Below are 17,195 nucleotides of genomic sequence, written 5' to 3'. Positions count from 1 at the left end.
AGATAAACCTTTCCAGGTTTCAGATATGCTATTCCTTAAGTAAGAAACTTTTTTTTAAAATCCAGTCATTCACAGGTAGATTGTCTCTAACAAAGTGAATTAATTTAAAGGAATATTTCATGTGCAAAGAATCAAAAGAATCTGACAGATGAAGACTAAGGGACTAAAATGTCCCACCCTCTGAAAAAGGTTCCAGTCTAAAATTCAGAATGACACCAGCAAGGCATCAGCTGCTCTATAACGACACAGACTTTTAAAATATAGCAAGATAAAAGATCAAGAAAACCTGGATTGCAGATTCTTAAAAAATCAGGCTTTGTTGATAAAAAATGAAGTACAATTTGGGAAACCACGAACAGTGCAGCTCACTCAAACAAAACTCATCCATGTTAGTAGGAAGTATGCTATAAAATCCCAATTAGCATAGCCTTTTAAAAAACATTCAAGTACCAATAGTTGTTGCATGGCTTTGCTTTTCCAACTTTTTAAAACATGGTATGTTCATTAAAAAGCATCTGTTCTTATTACAGCATATTATAATAACTGCTAAGGAGAATATTTTTGTTTAATTATTAGCAGATGCAGCACGCTTAGAAATGTTTCTCTGAACACAGAATTTCTGCAAAGGTGACTAATTATTGTGACTAGTTTCATACTTTAATCAAGGCAATGCAAGCAACACCAGCAGCAAATTTGTGGCCAGGCAGCTCCAGCACCCATTATATTATGTTATGGGTTTTTTTTCCAGACAAGGGCTAGAAAATAGATTTATTTGCCTTCTTGAGCATCACCTGAACAGTTCTCCAATGAGTTCTGGTCAGCTGCAGTTCTGCAAGTCCAGCAGCATAATTTCTTTTCCATGACTTTCTGTGCATCAGTAAAAATGGATTTAAAAAAAAAAGAACAAAAAACATGCAGCACTTATATCTAGCCTGAGTTTTCAGATACGGGATTTATCAAGCAACACTTTCAACAGTAAATGTACCTGACATTTAGTTGCTGAAGTAAAGTAAATATAGGACCCAATAGTGTCATTTTTATGGAGTAGAACTACACTTCAGAGTATATGTCAAAAGTGAAATTCATTTAACTAAACTGAAAAGAACCATCTAAAACTGACAAGGGATATGAAAATAGGTTGATACAAACATTCCAAAGATTCTTTTACAAGGTATCCCTGAGGAGGAGAAACTGTTAGACCATCAAAGAACATTATCCTGCTACCTACAGAGACTCTTTGTGTCGGATATTACATTTATGCTGCATAGACTTCACTGTCCATTAGAATCATTTTGATACTCGTGTGTCATTTCTCCTGTGATACTCTACACTCTGTGCTTGCTCATTAAATCCCAGTATTTGTTTATTAAGAGCATGTCAGCCCAACAACAAATCTGGAGTTCAAATTTAGACAATGCAAATGATCATGGGGAAAAAAAAACAACACTGCTGCCTGGTGTGAACTCATCACTGTGTATTTACATAACCTTGTTTTGGAGGCTGCTGAAATGACACTCTGCTTCTGAACCTGCTCTTTTCAGGGGAGGCTAAGCTGGGAAGGAGGAGTGGAGGTGTCACAGGTGCTGTTAAGGGATGGATAGGTTGGGTAGAGCAGCCACAAGCAGGCTGAGAGCCTGTGGGTGCAAAGGAAGGATCGGGCACAGCACACCATGAGCTTGGGGTGCACTATGGGCCACCTGATCAGTGCAAGCTGTCCAGGAGCTGCTGGACAGCAGCTGAAGCTGTCCCTGCTTCAGCTGCAGGGAATGTCACACTCCCAAGTTCTCACCCTGATGTGGGATTTCAACCACCCAGATATCTCCTGGGAAAGAAATACAGCTGTCCAGGAAAACAATGAGAAAAACCTTCAGGTATGAGACAAACCAAATGGAGTAGTAGCATAACTGGATGTGGTATGGATACCTTTAACAGAGGAATTAAGCAGGAGGCAGCCTGGGCTGTACTGATCATGCCCTGGCTGATTTCCTGATCTCAAGGAAGACAGGTCTGTCAAAGAGCAAAATCAGGACCCTGAATTTCAAAAGAGTGAACTTGTAGCTGTTTAAAGAATGAATGGATGAGATCTCCTGGGAAGGTCTCCTTAGAGCCAGCAGAGCTGGCCACGTTTTAGGACCACTTTTCTTAGGAGCACAAGGATTCTCCATCCCGGTGCATAAGAAGTCAAGCAAGACAGGCCAGAAACTCCTTTTGTGCCAAGGAAAGAAAAAATACCTGGAGAAATACAGATCTCATTTCTGTGAAGGTTATGGAGTAGATCCTTATTGGAAGCAGTATTGAGGCATGTGCAAGACAAGGAGATTGATCCAAAGGGAACTGCAGTTATAAAGAAAAGCCTTCTGGAGATGTGCAGCCATAGTTTAAAGGGCTCATTCTGTCCTTCAGAAGCACCCCTGCAAATCCCTGCTCTCTGGGGAAGATGTAGCAGAGCAGGTCCATGTCTTCAGGCCATTTTATTTGAGCATTCCATGCTAGCATGGGTAGTTAGTTATATTCCTGGCCATTATCCATGGATAAGTGGACAGGAACCCCTTTTTTCCCTAGATAAAAAGAGAAACACCATTATTGGTTCCTGATGCTTTTTTTTTTGTTTTGTTTTCCTTACCTTGGGACAGTAAGTCTGAGAACAGCCAAGAGAGAAAGAAGTGAGGGCAGGACTGGGTGTAATGTCCTTGGACATTACAAGAGTAGCTTGATTTTCCTACAGAAAAGGTTAGTAATAGTGTGACTCACATGATACACGGATAAAATTGGGAAGTGGGAATAGGGCAAAACAGAAAATAATAGTCTCAAAAATTTTTGCTTCATACCCCATGCAGTGTGTGGCCTTTTTGGCCAGCTGAATTCAAACACTCAACCCTTGAGTACCTTTTCCCCACAACAACTGCTGATTGTGCTCTTAGGCTGCAGAGCATCCTGGTCCCAGTTCATGCAAACAGGCCAATTTCCATCTCTAGAAGCCCAAAGAAATCACAACTACTTCATTATGTATGAACCTGTAGAAGGAAAAAATCAGTTACTTGTAAACATTTACAAGCAAGCCGTGCAGTAAGCTATAAGAAATTCAATTATATTCAATATAATGTCTTACTGCAGGAAAACAATTAATCTTGTATTCAAAAGGATTGAAATGACCTTGAAATATTTTGTTGAGGAAGCAAACTTTTCAAGAGCCTTTGTAATCAGCTCTGCAACTAAAAGGGGAAAAAAAAGAGCACGAAAAGAAATTCACACCTGGGCTTTCTAGAAGATAGCTGTATGAAATAACTGAATAAACAAAGTGGCACATTTCAGATTTGATTACCTACTTTAAAAACAATTTCTAAAATAAATTCAGCCACCTTTATGAAGTCCATTAATTAATATGCATTATTATCTCATTTAATTCATAATTTGCAGCAATTTCCTCTTGCTTCATGCCAGGGGGTCAGGGTGTAGTTTTCTATACCATCTGGTGTCATTTTCAGTTTTTAATTCCTCTTCCATTTCTCCTATGTTTTCTGAAACGCTGTAGCTCTTTATTCTTGTACATTTCTGTCAGTGACTACATACTCAGCTGTCTCCATCATCCTTCCTCTTTAGAGGAAGGAGTTTCCGTGACCTGGGGAGATTGTGGTGGCTCATGAAACTCATTCTTCAAACTAGCAGGAAGCCAGAAGACCCTGGAGAGAGCAAGTCCAGGTTATCACACCTTGTACTCATCAAGGTTCAGCATCACTACCTCTACCAAACGTCAACTGTGTGGTTGTCCCTTGGCTCATTGAATTGCATTGTTCTACTTTACCCAGTTTAATCAGATTCCACATCCATAAGGTCCCTTCTAAAATGACCTCTTCAAATGCACCTTCCACTTAACACACCCCAAACAGAATTTTGCACGTTTCTTCAAAACAAGAATTGATTAAATGTTCTGGATCCTTTGCTTCTGCTCACCCTCTTTCCCTTCTCCCACCTTTTCCTTCCACCATACAATACAGAAAGGTCTCTCATCTGCTTTCCTTTTCTAATTCTTGCACCTGCTTAGTGATATTATGCAGTGCTGGTTTCAGCTGGGGTAGAGTTAATTTTCTTTGCAGGGGCTGGTGTGGGGCTGTGTTTGGATTTGTGCTGAACACAGGGCTGATAACACAGAGGTGTTTGTTGTTGCTGAGCAGGGCTTGCACAGAGCCCAGGCCTTCTCTGCTCTTTGGGAACTACCCTGGTGAGGGAGCTGGGGGTTCCTGGGAGGGTGGGAGGGGACACAGCCAGGACAGGGGACCCAAAATGACCACAGGGAGAGTCCAGACCATGGGATGTCATAGAAAGTGAGGGAAAGGAGGAGGAAAAGGGGGATATTTGGGGTGATGGTGTTTGCCTTCCCAAGTAACCATTACCTGTGATGGGACCCTACTCTCCTGGAGAAGGATGAACTCCTGCCTGCCCTTGGGAAGCAGTTAATCAATTCCTTGTTTCACTTTGGTTGTGTGCAGAGCTTTTGCTTTCCTTATTAAACTACCTTACCTCAGCCCATGAGTTTTGCAGCTTTTACCCTCCCAATTCCCAGTTCTACCCATTTTATTCTATTCCCAGTTTTATCTTCCCAATTATCTCCTCAGTCCCACTGGTGGGGCAGAGAGTGAGTGGCTCCATGGGGCGGGGCTTAAAGCACAAGACAGACCTGCTTACATGGGTTTCTCTTCCACTCACCCTCAGCTTCTCTGTTTTCAGGAGTAAAGGCTTTTTTCTGCCTGCCCAGCACAGGACATAATGCCTGGCCCATGGTTACATGTCATTACAGCCATGAAAAGAGTATCTCAAAACTATTGGCTTTGTTTAGAAGAGAAATCACTATTTTATCTGAGACAAAGTAGATCTGGAGTTGATTACTGTCTAAACCCCCTGCAAAAATATTACAGAAAGCCAAGACAAACTAGGGCAGTTCATCCCATGAATTTCTTGGAAATGTTTGACACAACCCTGTGCAATTAGAAGTCCCACAGAATGTGGGACTAATTAATATATTACTATAATTAATATAAACTTCTCATTTTCTTTTAAATTACAATATCATGCAAAGGAATGCTTTTCTGCAAATTTTAAAGATTTAGTTCTTTTTAAATTCTTGGTAAAAGAACCTCTCATGTTTAGTTAGGCCAAAGCCTGACCTACCTTGGTACCAGTTTGTGAGTAGCATGCCTGGAAAATGATAATGTAAAAAAAGGGGCCACAAATAAATGCCTTAAAATCTACCTTAAAAAAATCCATTTATAAAAGCAAGCAAATGAACTTGACACAAAAAACAGCGGGACTACCAGCTGAGCTCTGGACCATTTAAAGAACATCAATAAGCTCAAGGTTGCTTTAGTAACTCATCTACGACCAGAACAGAACTATCACACAGTGAGGCAGCCAAACTATTTTGTCTTCCAGACTCACCCTAAGTCATCTTAGGGGCCTGTTCTGTCTTTTCTGGATCTCACTGATATACAATTGGTGAATTCCAACATATACTATCCCAAATATTCCTCTCATTATTACAAATTTGTTTCCAAGACATCCAAGAAACACAGGCGAGGCTGGAAAAGTTTTGCAATTCATCCATTAAAGTGCTTTTTTTCCCCCTCGAAAATCTTGATTTATGATATTCCAAAATAGATAATTATTGTTGCAAAATAACCAACTGCATTAGTATAAAATTCCAGCCACAGCCCAGGAAGTGAGAATTGATCTGTGGCATGACAACTCACACTTATTATGTTGTGTGGTTTATTTATAACTGAGCAATTTCAGAGTGTTTAGCACTGTAACACACCAACCTTTCTCTAATTCCAGCACAATGTTTTACACTCATCAACAATCAGGTTTTTGTTTTTGTTGTTCCTCAAAATGTTGAAGGTGGTGCACAAGAAGTACTCAAGCTAAAACTAATTTTGGGAGTGCAAAATATTCAAATATTTATAAATAGGAATCTATATGCCCATGATGAGGTATATGGAGAGAGGTTCTGCTCTGAGTTAAAGGTAAGAAAGGATCATCATGCTCTACGTGTTCCATTCATGATTGCCATTGGAAAGGATGCCTGACACAGGTTTGTTTCATATTTGCATACTGAGCTGCTTACTTCTTTTCTCCACTTTTTTGCTCAGACTCTCTGGACCAAAGGGATCATTATGGGATTGCAGGTCTATTTTAATACAAGCACCTAGTTCCTCCCACCTCCACCTCCTTCTCAGGGTATAAAAATGGTTGAAAAAATCAAACCATTCCCACGGAACACCCTTCCTTTTTGAATACATTTGCTGATCTGTTAATTACACCAAACTTCCTCTCCAACACCTATGTATTTCACCAGTTATTTATAGAACTCAAAATAACCCAACATTTCTTTAGCACCTCAGAACTGCACACCTCCTTCTTCTTCCGGCACTGAAGGATTTTTGGGATGTTCTCCTTTGGATGTTCACTGCAGACTGTGGAAAGAAGCATTTTATTTCTGAGAAGAAAAGCATCGCCTGGGCTCTTTCTGAGCACCTGGCCTTGTCCTGCCCCACCAGGAGTCAGCAGGTGACAGAGGTGCAGGTGTTTGTCTGTCCCAAGGCAAAGATCACTCACTGTTATTGTTTTTCTCTGTCAAATATGTTTGTGTCTCTGCACAAGGGCAAATAACTGCTGTGAAGCTTCACTCTCCCCTCTGGGGCCCTCAAAATGACCACATGAATACAATTTTTTTTTTTTTTTTTAATTTAATGATTGGTTCTGTTCTCTCACACTTGCAGCATATTATTCTGCATTAACTTTGCCTCTCCTTTCAAAAGAGCACCATGAACAGCCTTTCCCAGCACAGAATATGTAATTGATTTTTTTCCTTTGACCAATGTGTTGCCAGGAGGTACTGGTTTGCTCCTGTTGCACAGCTATTTAATTAACAGACAGTGCTGGCAGTGGAAAATATTCAAATATTTAGAAATAGGAATCTATGTGCCCATAATGAGGTATATGGAGAGAGGTTCTGCTCTTAATACATTGAGAATCAAAGGTGCTCTAAGATAAGTGACCTGAAATACAAAGACATAGAACATACAGAGCCAAAACCCAGCAGCCTCCCCAGCTTTTAATTTCTTTGATATTTTATACCAGAGCATAACTTCTGACATTCTTTTCTTTCACTTTCATTTTCTTGCTCTCAAAAGAAAAATAATTTACCGATCTTTTTTTCCACAGATTTTTACATTATTTGAGAAAGTATATGTAAATATATGGGAAATGAAAATAGCAGGCTGATGGGAATACTTTGATAAAATTGTACGTGAATAAAAGATGTGAAATCATACTGTTATAAATGTCTTCATCCATTAAGTTTTAGTATCAAGTAAATTTCCAGCCGTACAAAACTGATCTTTTTCATCTTTCTTTCCCTACAGAAGTCACAGTTCACATTTGGAATATTATATGCGCTTCATAATTGAAAAAAAAATGCTATCAGCTCTCAAAATTTTCCTCCAAATTAGTAAGTCAAAAAAATTAAATTCCCCTGGCATCAAAATATTTGTTCATGTATGAACAATGGAAACTATTAATATGTACATTTCCAGAGTAATATTAGAGCCTCTGCTCATCATGGAAAAGCATGCTGTAATTATAAACTTTTCTTTCTTTATCCAATCATGTCCTTACTATATGGCTAAATATATTCATAATTAGGATTAGATGACTTGGTACCTTACAGCATACATTATATATTTTGTTTTATATATAATGTACTGCAAAATCATGCAAACATTGAAATATTTCAAATTAAACTCTTAATTTGAACTCATTGTAGTGTACAATTTAATCACCAGAATAGCCTGAGAGATGAGGAAAATGTGTGAAAAAAAAAAAAAAAAAGGTTGGAAAACACCATTGAGTCCAGTCATTAACCCAGCACTGTCATTTTCCACTAAAGCCCATCCCTAAGGGTCAGACCTACAAGTGTTTTAAATCTCTCCAGGAGCAGTGACTCCACTACCTCCCTGGGCAGTCCATTCCAATGCCTGACCACTTTTCTAGTGGGGAAATTTTTCCTAACACTCAGTTTTAGCTTTCTCTGGCACATTTGAGGCTATTTCCTCCTGTCCTGTTTCTTGTTACCAGGGAGAGGTGACCAGGCTTCACTTTGCTGCAACCTCCCTTCGTGCATTTGTAGAGAGCAATGGGGTTCTGTGTCTGCTTTCCCTCCCTTTAAAACAGGGAAAACTGGGGAGCTTGAACTTCTCTGAAAACTACTCGATTCCACCTGCAAAGCTAAACTTGGGACGGTTCAGACTTTGGCTCCCTTTAGTCAACAACCACAGAACCTCGATGTAGGGCATCCTCAGGTTGAGACACCCTTTCCATTTGAACCAGGGCCTACCACACAAAGAAAACCAAACCCCATTCTGAACTGGTACTCCAAAATACAAAGATAGCCAAGTCTCAGTCAACAGGCAATTTCAGAACCTGGAAGCATGTTAAAAAGGGATATTTATAAAAGGTCAGCAAGACTTCAGTAATGGAGGTGAAGCTACATTCAAATGGACATATTTCCAAAAAGCAGGGCCAAAGATGGACAGTGAAAGACATTTTATTCACTCTGAGCTGTTTTCCACTCTTCTGACACATAGTGAGCATGTCCAGGTTTTACTCATGAGCTGTTCATGTGTTGTGTGAGGTGGCTGGTGCATGCCTCCAGAATGATAGAAGAGCACAGCTATATGAAGAATATATAGCTTATAGAATAATAATAATTAATATAGAATATATATAGGGGAATAATCTCTTCCATATGCACTGGCATCAGATATCCCAAGCATCAGTGGACAGAAAACAGCAGATGAATTGCAGTAAGACCCTTTGTTGATCTGGCAGAGGAACACAGGAGAGTTTAGAAATAGTTCTCAAGTTGCATCAAGAACAAGTTGTTTCTTCCTACACATTTTACTAATGAGACAGAAAGAAAGTTGCTAAAACACAAAGTCTGTTTATATGTGATAGACTGGGGGGCTGGGAGAGGGGCTTGTTTTTATTGTAGAGGCCAGGAGAGGCAAAATTCTTGCATTTGCTGCTGCCATGTTCTAGGGGAGTTTTGAGCTAAAAGTAAGGTCCACATGTTGACTGTGTAATAAACGACTTAACGACCATGTACAAACTCATTTTACAAAATTTAAAATACTAACGGTTTCTTCAAAAAGACTGTGCCCTAGCTGGAACTCAAATTCAGTTTTACCAACTCAGGTCCTTCTTCATAACAACAAAAAAGCCATCAGAGGCTACATAAAATTTTCCTGCAGTACTGTGGATAGGAAATGCAGAAGAAGAATTCAGATGACATGGCAATCAAAACACACAACCTACACTCTCAAATATCTGCATATCATACTCCCAAGCCCTGCTATTTTGATTTCAAAAAGCTAGAAATAGTGGCCTCCATGCACATTTGTGGTCTTTCAAATTACCTGATCTGCTAAGAAAATAAGATGCTGTCAGTTGCTTTTTTGGAATTTCTCGTGAATTATTGTTATATGGAATATTGCAGAGGATTGTCTAAGAGCTCATCACCTGAGAGTTTATATTAATGACAAAGGCAGCAAAGGAAGTTTAGTTTTCTAATCAATTGTGTTATAGAGCACTGCATAAGTTAATTATTTTATAGAGGGTATGGTTATGATCCAAGAATAAAACTTTAATGAACTATAAGTTATGACCAACTGGCAACCAGAGTGTCATAAAATATTCCCAACAACAAGGAATATGGACAAAAGTGCTTTTGTTGTTCTTGTTGTTTTCCAATTTACCACTTTCAGCCTCCATGGAAGACCTATAAACCTCTTGCTGCCTTTCCAAGATTAATGTTAGTTTAGGGAAAATCAATGATTCCTTAGCCACTAGCTAAGGGAAAAAACTTTTCATTTTTATATCCCACCTGTCAGTTTGTCACAGGTAAGAGTGAGTATGTATTTGGGTCCAATGGGTTCATAAATAAAACAAGTAGTGACAAGAGCAATATACTGGGAACTGCTAAAAATGTTTTAATTTTTTTTGCCTGTTTCTTCCCTCATTCCAATCTCAAAAACACCTCCATAGGATCTGTAAATTTCCAAAAGAAGATGTGCAAGACCTCCTACAAGATGATGTGTCTCAGTTGCCATGCTTTGACACAAATTAACCTGGTACACAGCTTCCCAAATTCTTTTTTTGGCTGATTTTAGCATTCACTAGCCTTTGAAGAGGGCAATGCACTGAATTTACCTGGCTGCTCCTCACATAAGGAAGGAGCAACCTCTTCATTTATTACAAAGCAATATGAGCAACCTGTAGATTTACTTTTAATTTAGTTCAGAAGGTTTTCATGGTTTTTAAATATTGAAAGTGTGAGGTTGTCTAATGGTACACAAAAATGTCTGACAGTCACCCAGAAATTAAAAAAATCATTAAGGCAATAATGTGGGAGAAAAAAGACATGAAATACACAAGAAAAGAAAGAAAGAAAATATTTTACAAAGCAAGATATGTGGATAAAGCCTAGTGACAGAGTTGACAGTTGATGATAGTTGAACAGAATATTTTTCCCATCACCTGAGATGGAGGTTGGGGAGCAGCTATTGGAAGGGAGAGAATAAGAGAAAAAATGTTAAGACAGGACCTGATATCAACTGCATTATTAGTTACTGACAAAAAAAAAATCTACATTGTTTTCCATGCTAAACTTTAGGATCCAACAAAAAAGATTTTAATGATGAATAATAAACTTTTGCAGTAAGAATATTTTTTCCCACAAAAGCATCAGAATAAAATTACAAATTTTCTTCATACAATTGAAATTTTGACAGTTCCTTTAAAAATTAAAGCTAGATCTCATTTCCAGAGGATCTGTTGGAAATATCAGTTGAAGGCTTTCCAACATTAGCAAATCTGTATTTCTAAATTTTGAGAAGCCTACCTTATTCAACTTTAATTCTGCAGAACGTTTTTGCTACAATTTAATTATTACACAATTTCTATATATGATGGGATGTAACTTGCTAAAATTTTGGAGTGCCATGTGTCTGTAGAGTTTTATTACCATTTAGTAAACAAACAAAACCAAACAAAAAACCACAAATGAATGAGTTCCTCTTATGAAACAAAGAACAAATACAGAAGATTTAATCTGATTATTGATAACAGTCAAGTATCAAACAGTGAAAAAAAAGGCCACTGAATTAATCTCTGAATGTAAGGTAGTTAAAGACCACTGATTAATAAAAACTCTAACTGTGCATTCTTGAAATCTACAGTGATCATCACAAGCACAGATTGGAGACAAGGCTGAAAATCAGAGGCAATTTCCTTCTAGTCGCTATTCTAATTCCCTTTCAACTGCTGAAAAAGGTTAGAAAGTCACTAGAAATCAATGTCTAAGATGAACAGATGTCAAAAAATTCCACAGCTGGACATCAGTCCAAGTAAAACATAAGCCAACTTCTGAAAAACCCAAGACCGGAAAAGTATGGATTCTGTTTCCCACATATGATTGTACAGACATATGATTACATACAGTTTTTATACGTCCTTTGTTTTGTCTTACTGAAAGTCATCAAATATGCATTGTTCCACACAAAATGAAGAAATGCCATACTAAATCTTGAGCACATATGAACCTTCTGAAAAACTGGAGTAGATGAAGCCAACTGGATAGTGAGTTCAAGGATTTCAAACTTTTCTCCTTTCCAAACAGTCATCTCTACTAGTTTGGGTAGCACTGCCATGTCAAGCTGCTCCTCTTTGAAATTTACCCTAGTTCAAAAGAACATTATTGACAAAAGTGAGCTCTAAAAATTCATTAATCCTTCAGGCCTCCTCAATAAATTGCATAATAGGGAAGAAGCCATATCTTCTCCACTGGTGTATAATTTCTTAGACACTAAAAAAATACAGAAATGATCTGGAAAAAAACACAGCAATGAAGTGAAAATACTAGATGTAATAGATGTAGGACGTTCCAACACAAAATCAAAAGCCAGTCCCACCTCTAGCCTTGAAGGGCTGTGGCAGAGGGGTGGAAGTGTGGCACTCCTGACACTTTCCTGCATGCTCAGAGCATCTTTCCCCAATGGGAAGACTCAAGGAGCAAGAAACTGAAGGGTGGAACAAGAGAAGCCCACATCCAAAGAGACAGGAGACAGGCAATTGACTGCAACTCTCCACACCATTCCTGAGGGACAGAACCTCCTCAGGAACCTTATTTCACTGCGTTCTCTTCACACCCAAGGTGGGCACCAGAAATCGTGTGTGCCCAGGGCCCCAGGTTTCCATGGCTGGAGGGATCCATGTGTGGAATCCACGGCTCTGTGAGGCCATGGATGGACTCCAGGGCTTTGTCCTGGGCAGGCAGAGAAGGTTGGTGACAGCAGGTGGGGCAGCAGTGCAGTGGCACCAACACCTGAGAGGCTCCTGCTGCTGGTGCTGGTGACGCTGGCAGTGCCGAGGTGTGGCTGAGCTTTGGCGTCTGCAGCCTCCAGCTCCTGGCACCTCAAGGCAGAGCCCACTGACCAAGCTGGGCATTGCATTTGAGGACAGGCACAGAGAAGGCAAAGTGTCCCAAGCAGTGGAGCAGAGCAGGTCTGTGGGAAGGAGGGAGGGAGGGCAGATGAAGCTCCTGCCCAAGGCTGCCAAGGGAAGGCCTTTGGGAGGGAAGGGGAGCCTTGAGCTGACACTAAGCCCTTCAAGGACCCAGCTGCCCCTGCTGAGCAGGATTTCCTCAGGCTTTGTCTCAAGACAATGTCAGGATCTGAAGTGATGTGAGCAGCTGGAATGCAGGGCTGTGCATTCCCTCTCTGTAGAGAGTAGTTTTTCCCCAGGGAAGAGGAAAACCTGGACTAATGCCCTGGAAAACCCTGTTCTCAGTACAGTAAGCAAAAGATTTGCTCACATGCTCCCTTTGTTCAAGTGTGCAAATTGTTGCCAGAAGGTTCCCAGTTCTTTGTATCACCATAGCTTGATTTTTGGTGCAGAAATTTTCATATTCCTCATCATTCTCCCCTATTGGACCCTTCCCTCAGACCCTGCCTTAACTCCTCCCCACACTGGGGTGTATAAATACCCCTGTCTGAGGCTGGCATCGAGCCTTTTGTTCCCTTGTTACTGCCTTCTTCTAGTTTGTTCCAAATATAGTGAACACCTTTTTGCTTGTTATTTTTGCATTATTAAAATTCTGGTTTTGGACAATTGGATCAAGGCTGCCTCTCTCCATCAAATCACCATCAGGGCAGAGTCCTGAAGAAACTCAAAGGGGTCTGATCATCTGGGAAGTCTCACCTCTCCCCAGCCCATGTGGCAACATCTGGGCAAGGTCTCCATTGTCTGTCTGTAGCAGCCTGGGGGGGCCCTTCCTGTCCTCCCCCTGCTTGGGGCACTGGCCTTGCTTTCTTCTGGCATCCTCAATGCTGAACTGCTCTCTACACAAACCTGGCTCTTCAGGGCTCGCTTCTGATTTGTCTCACACCTTCCTCTCCTTCCTCCTTCCCACCTGCTCATGGAGCATCTTTAGGCAGCTGCCTTTGGAACCTGCAGCAGCAGGAGTGCCCTGAGGAGCACCCCAGGAGCCTTTCTGCAGGGCTAGCAGGGACACCAGAGTCTGAATCTTGGCTCTTTTCTCCTTTCTCTCTCTTTCAAGGAAGGATCAACCATGGCTGGAGGAATCTTCAGCCAGCCCTCTCTGCAAAGAATGGAGTTTTTCTCGAGGATGACAAAGAAATTGTGCAGAGGATGAAGGAGCAGGAGGTGACCCTTGGGCAGCACCAGCTGCTCCTGGAGAAGGAAATTGCAGAGCTGGAAAGCAGACAGGAGTCTCTGGCATGGCCTGGGTGGGAAGTGGAGAACAAGATGCAATGGCAGACGTGCACAGTGCTTGGCTGCTTGTCCCTGCAGTGTTGGTGATCTGGAGGCAGCATAGGGATGGAGCCAGAGGGTAGCACAGAGAAGAAGAGACTGAGGCAGGAGAAGGGATTTTCCTGGAGAAAGCCTGCAAAGGAGTGGCCTTCCTGACAAAGCCCTTCCTGCTGCTCAGGGCCATTTCCATCTCCATGGGCAGAACTCTACGATATCTGTTGCTAGTTGTAAGTAGACTGCACTAATTGCCCTTGAAATTACTTTGTTCCACCACCAAAATCTTTGGGCACTATGAGGTTAAGAATTTCCTTTTTGTGTTGATAGTTAGAAATAGCCTCTGTATTGATTTATTAGTTTCTTTAAGGATTCTTATAAATAATGTGTATAAATGTTATATGCTTTGTATTGATAGTTAGAAATGGGCTGTATTAATTGCTAGAAAGAGTCTACGTATTGGTTTAATATTGTCTGTCATGAATCTTATAAATCAGTATAATTTTTATACTCTGTGCTGATGATTAGAAATACTCTGCATTGGTCTGTATTACTTGCTAGAAATAGTACATGTATTGGATAAAAAAGCTCTGTAATGAATCTTATAAATAGTAAGTCTAATTTTTATAGTGTCTTGATCATTAGAAATAGTCTGTATTGGATGTTAGAAATAGTGTCTACTGGTTGTTAGAAATACTCTGTATAACTTTTTTCTACTCTCTATTGATTGTTAACAATAGTCGGTGAACTAATTCTTAGAAAAAATATATATTGATTGTTATACTCTATTGATTGATTGCTAGAAATAGTCTTTGTATTGATTCTGGTAAATAGTCTCTATTGTGATTTTTCTAAAGAATCTATATTGATTATTATACTCTATCTATTGATAAAAATAGTCACTGTGTTGATTGTTAGAATTACTAGGCTTCTGTTAAGATTCTGGTAGATTCAAACAAAGGAATAAACTTAGAATTGTTTCCTTGCAACCACACGACTTCCTCTTCTCTTTGGCCTCTGCCACCGTCCTTGCACCATGCACTCCTCTTACAGGCCTAAATACAAACACCACAGAAATAGTGTGCCAAACACAGCTACAGGTGTGCACCCTGCATATTTCTTCTTTCTTGGGAGGATATAGTAGGGCATTTAATTTTTTTCATGGGTACATGTCTAGTGCTCTATATTCCTGGAAATTTTCTCTTCACAGAAGCCCTTTTGGGTTTTTTGTTGGTTTGTTGTTTTTTTTTTTCTCCCCTAAATGAAAGAGAAAAACATCACTGTTGGGTTCTGATTTATTTGTTTGTTCTTCTTACCTTGGGGCAGTAAAGCTGAGAACAGCCAAGAGATAAAGGAGCAGTGGGGGTTGGACTCGATGGTCTTAAGAGGTCCTTTTCAACCCCAAATATTCTGTGATATTGAGACTCCTCCCTGAAAGACACCAGTCACCCACTTGCTGTTTGGAACCTCTCCAGAGAGATTTGCTCCCTTTCCACTTCTCACTTTCCATTGCTTCTGAGCTTTTTAAGTTGGAAAGTCTTGCCTGACAACTCTTTTAATTTGTATTTAGAATGGCAAATGAAAGCATTTTTTACTTGAGCAACATGTTTCATGGAATTTTAAATGGCACTGCCCCTCAAGATTTCTTTAAATTGCTTACATTTTATACCACTTATAGAATAATTTATATAAATTTATATAAAATCCACTATTCTAGCCAAGTATTTATCCTTGACATAGCATTGCATAGCACAGGCACAGCAAATAGGGAAAAAAAGGCGTCAAAAGGTGTCAAAAACATTGAAAAGTGGGTCTTTATTCATTGTACCTCAAGGCTCCAAAAGAAAGTGTGGAACTACAAAGCAGAAGCTCTATGTATAACTTGGTACAAAAGAAACTTATTTGTCATTTAATCAAAGAAATTGATTAACATAAGTTGAAAAGATTAGTGCTACAACAATCATATCATTTTCTTTCTAAAAGCCAAATGCAGAATCATTAAAAATGAAGTTTTCTCTTTCAAGCAACAAATTTACACAGCTGGACATCTAGAGCAAAATCCTGCTAGATATAACACAGGGACAGTCATGATGAGCTGGAAAAATAAACAGTTTTCCTGCCTTATGCAAATATCTCAGATGTTACAGTGAAGCCAAGCTAACACTTTTAAAACCTGTTAAGCCTATACCCACTTATATCCTCAAAACCGAGATAATTTTGTTTAGAGTACTCAGGAAGGGGTGGTAAGGACTTAAATTTGTGTTTAGAATAGGAAGAAGCCAGCTTTTGTACTGGAATAGCTAACTCTTGGGGAATATTAGCATTAGCCCAGCCTACTGTAACTTTTGTGGGGTAAGGGAATGTGGCATGACACCTCTCCTTGTTTTGATTTGAAATTTTGCATTAAAAAATTGAATGGCTGCAGTAGTGCCAAGATTGGCTTGTTTGGTTGAAGCAAAACAAGAGTCTTCTGGTCAAAACAGAAAATTTCTCTTCAACTCGACAGCTCATGATGTGACAGTGAGAAGAAAAATTTGCAAACTAAAGTTTGATACAAATGCACCCGCCTGTTCCTTGGTGTTTGCTTGTGGATAGTACCTGTTAGTGCTGCTAGACATCACACAAGCATGTGAAAAGGCTTATGTAGAAATCAGGAGGCAGAAATGCATCATCCTGGACACCAGTAAGTCAACTAATTTAAAATACAAAATATAAGCACAGCTGAGGTTTCCGTTCAGCCACAGCTCTAAAGAGAAGCTTGAATCACCACGTCATCCATTCTACCACCAAACACTGCTCTGTTCATAAATGCTTCTGGAAGATAATCTGTATAATGTGGATTCAGAGCTTCACATTAGAGAAAAGAGTCAAGGAGCACAGCAACATATCTTAGGTTTCCACTGAACAGTTAAACAGAAAAATCTTTTAGTTGTATTTTAGCTATGTAACATCTCCTTTGGTGCCATTTCAAAAAATCTGTGCACAAGGGCAATCTCAATTCTGCCCAAGCATATATGGTTTTTTCAAACATAAGCCTTGTGTTCTTTAACACAACAAAAGCATTGCAAAGAACATTTCCCCTTCTTTTGCTGTTTTCTTTCTTAAGATTTTTTAAATTGCTTCACACCTCTATCTCCCCAAAAGCATCAGTGTGCTTCATTTACAAGATAAACTGGCCTTATCTTACAGTAACTTGGATCTCCTCTTTGTGTGCAATGGCCATTGAATGAGTCCATGAGATGCAAACAATTGCATGTATTACACAATATATATTCTGCAAAATGAGAGCCGAACACATAAGTTAAAGAGCAGGTTTC

Source organism: Zosterops lateralis (assembly GCF_965231275.1).
Source record: "Zosterops lateralis genome assembly, contig: SUPER_6_unloc_1, whole genome shotgun sequence".
Taxonomy (NCBI): domain Eukaryota; kingdom Metazoa; phylum Chordata; class Aves; order Passeriformes; family Zosteropidae; genus Zosterops; species Zosterops lateralis.
This window is presented reverse-complemented; position numbering follows the sequence as displayed.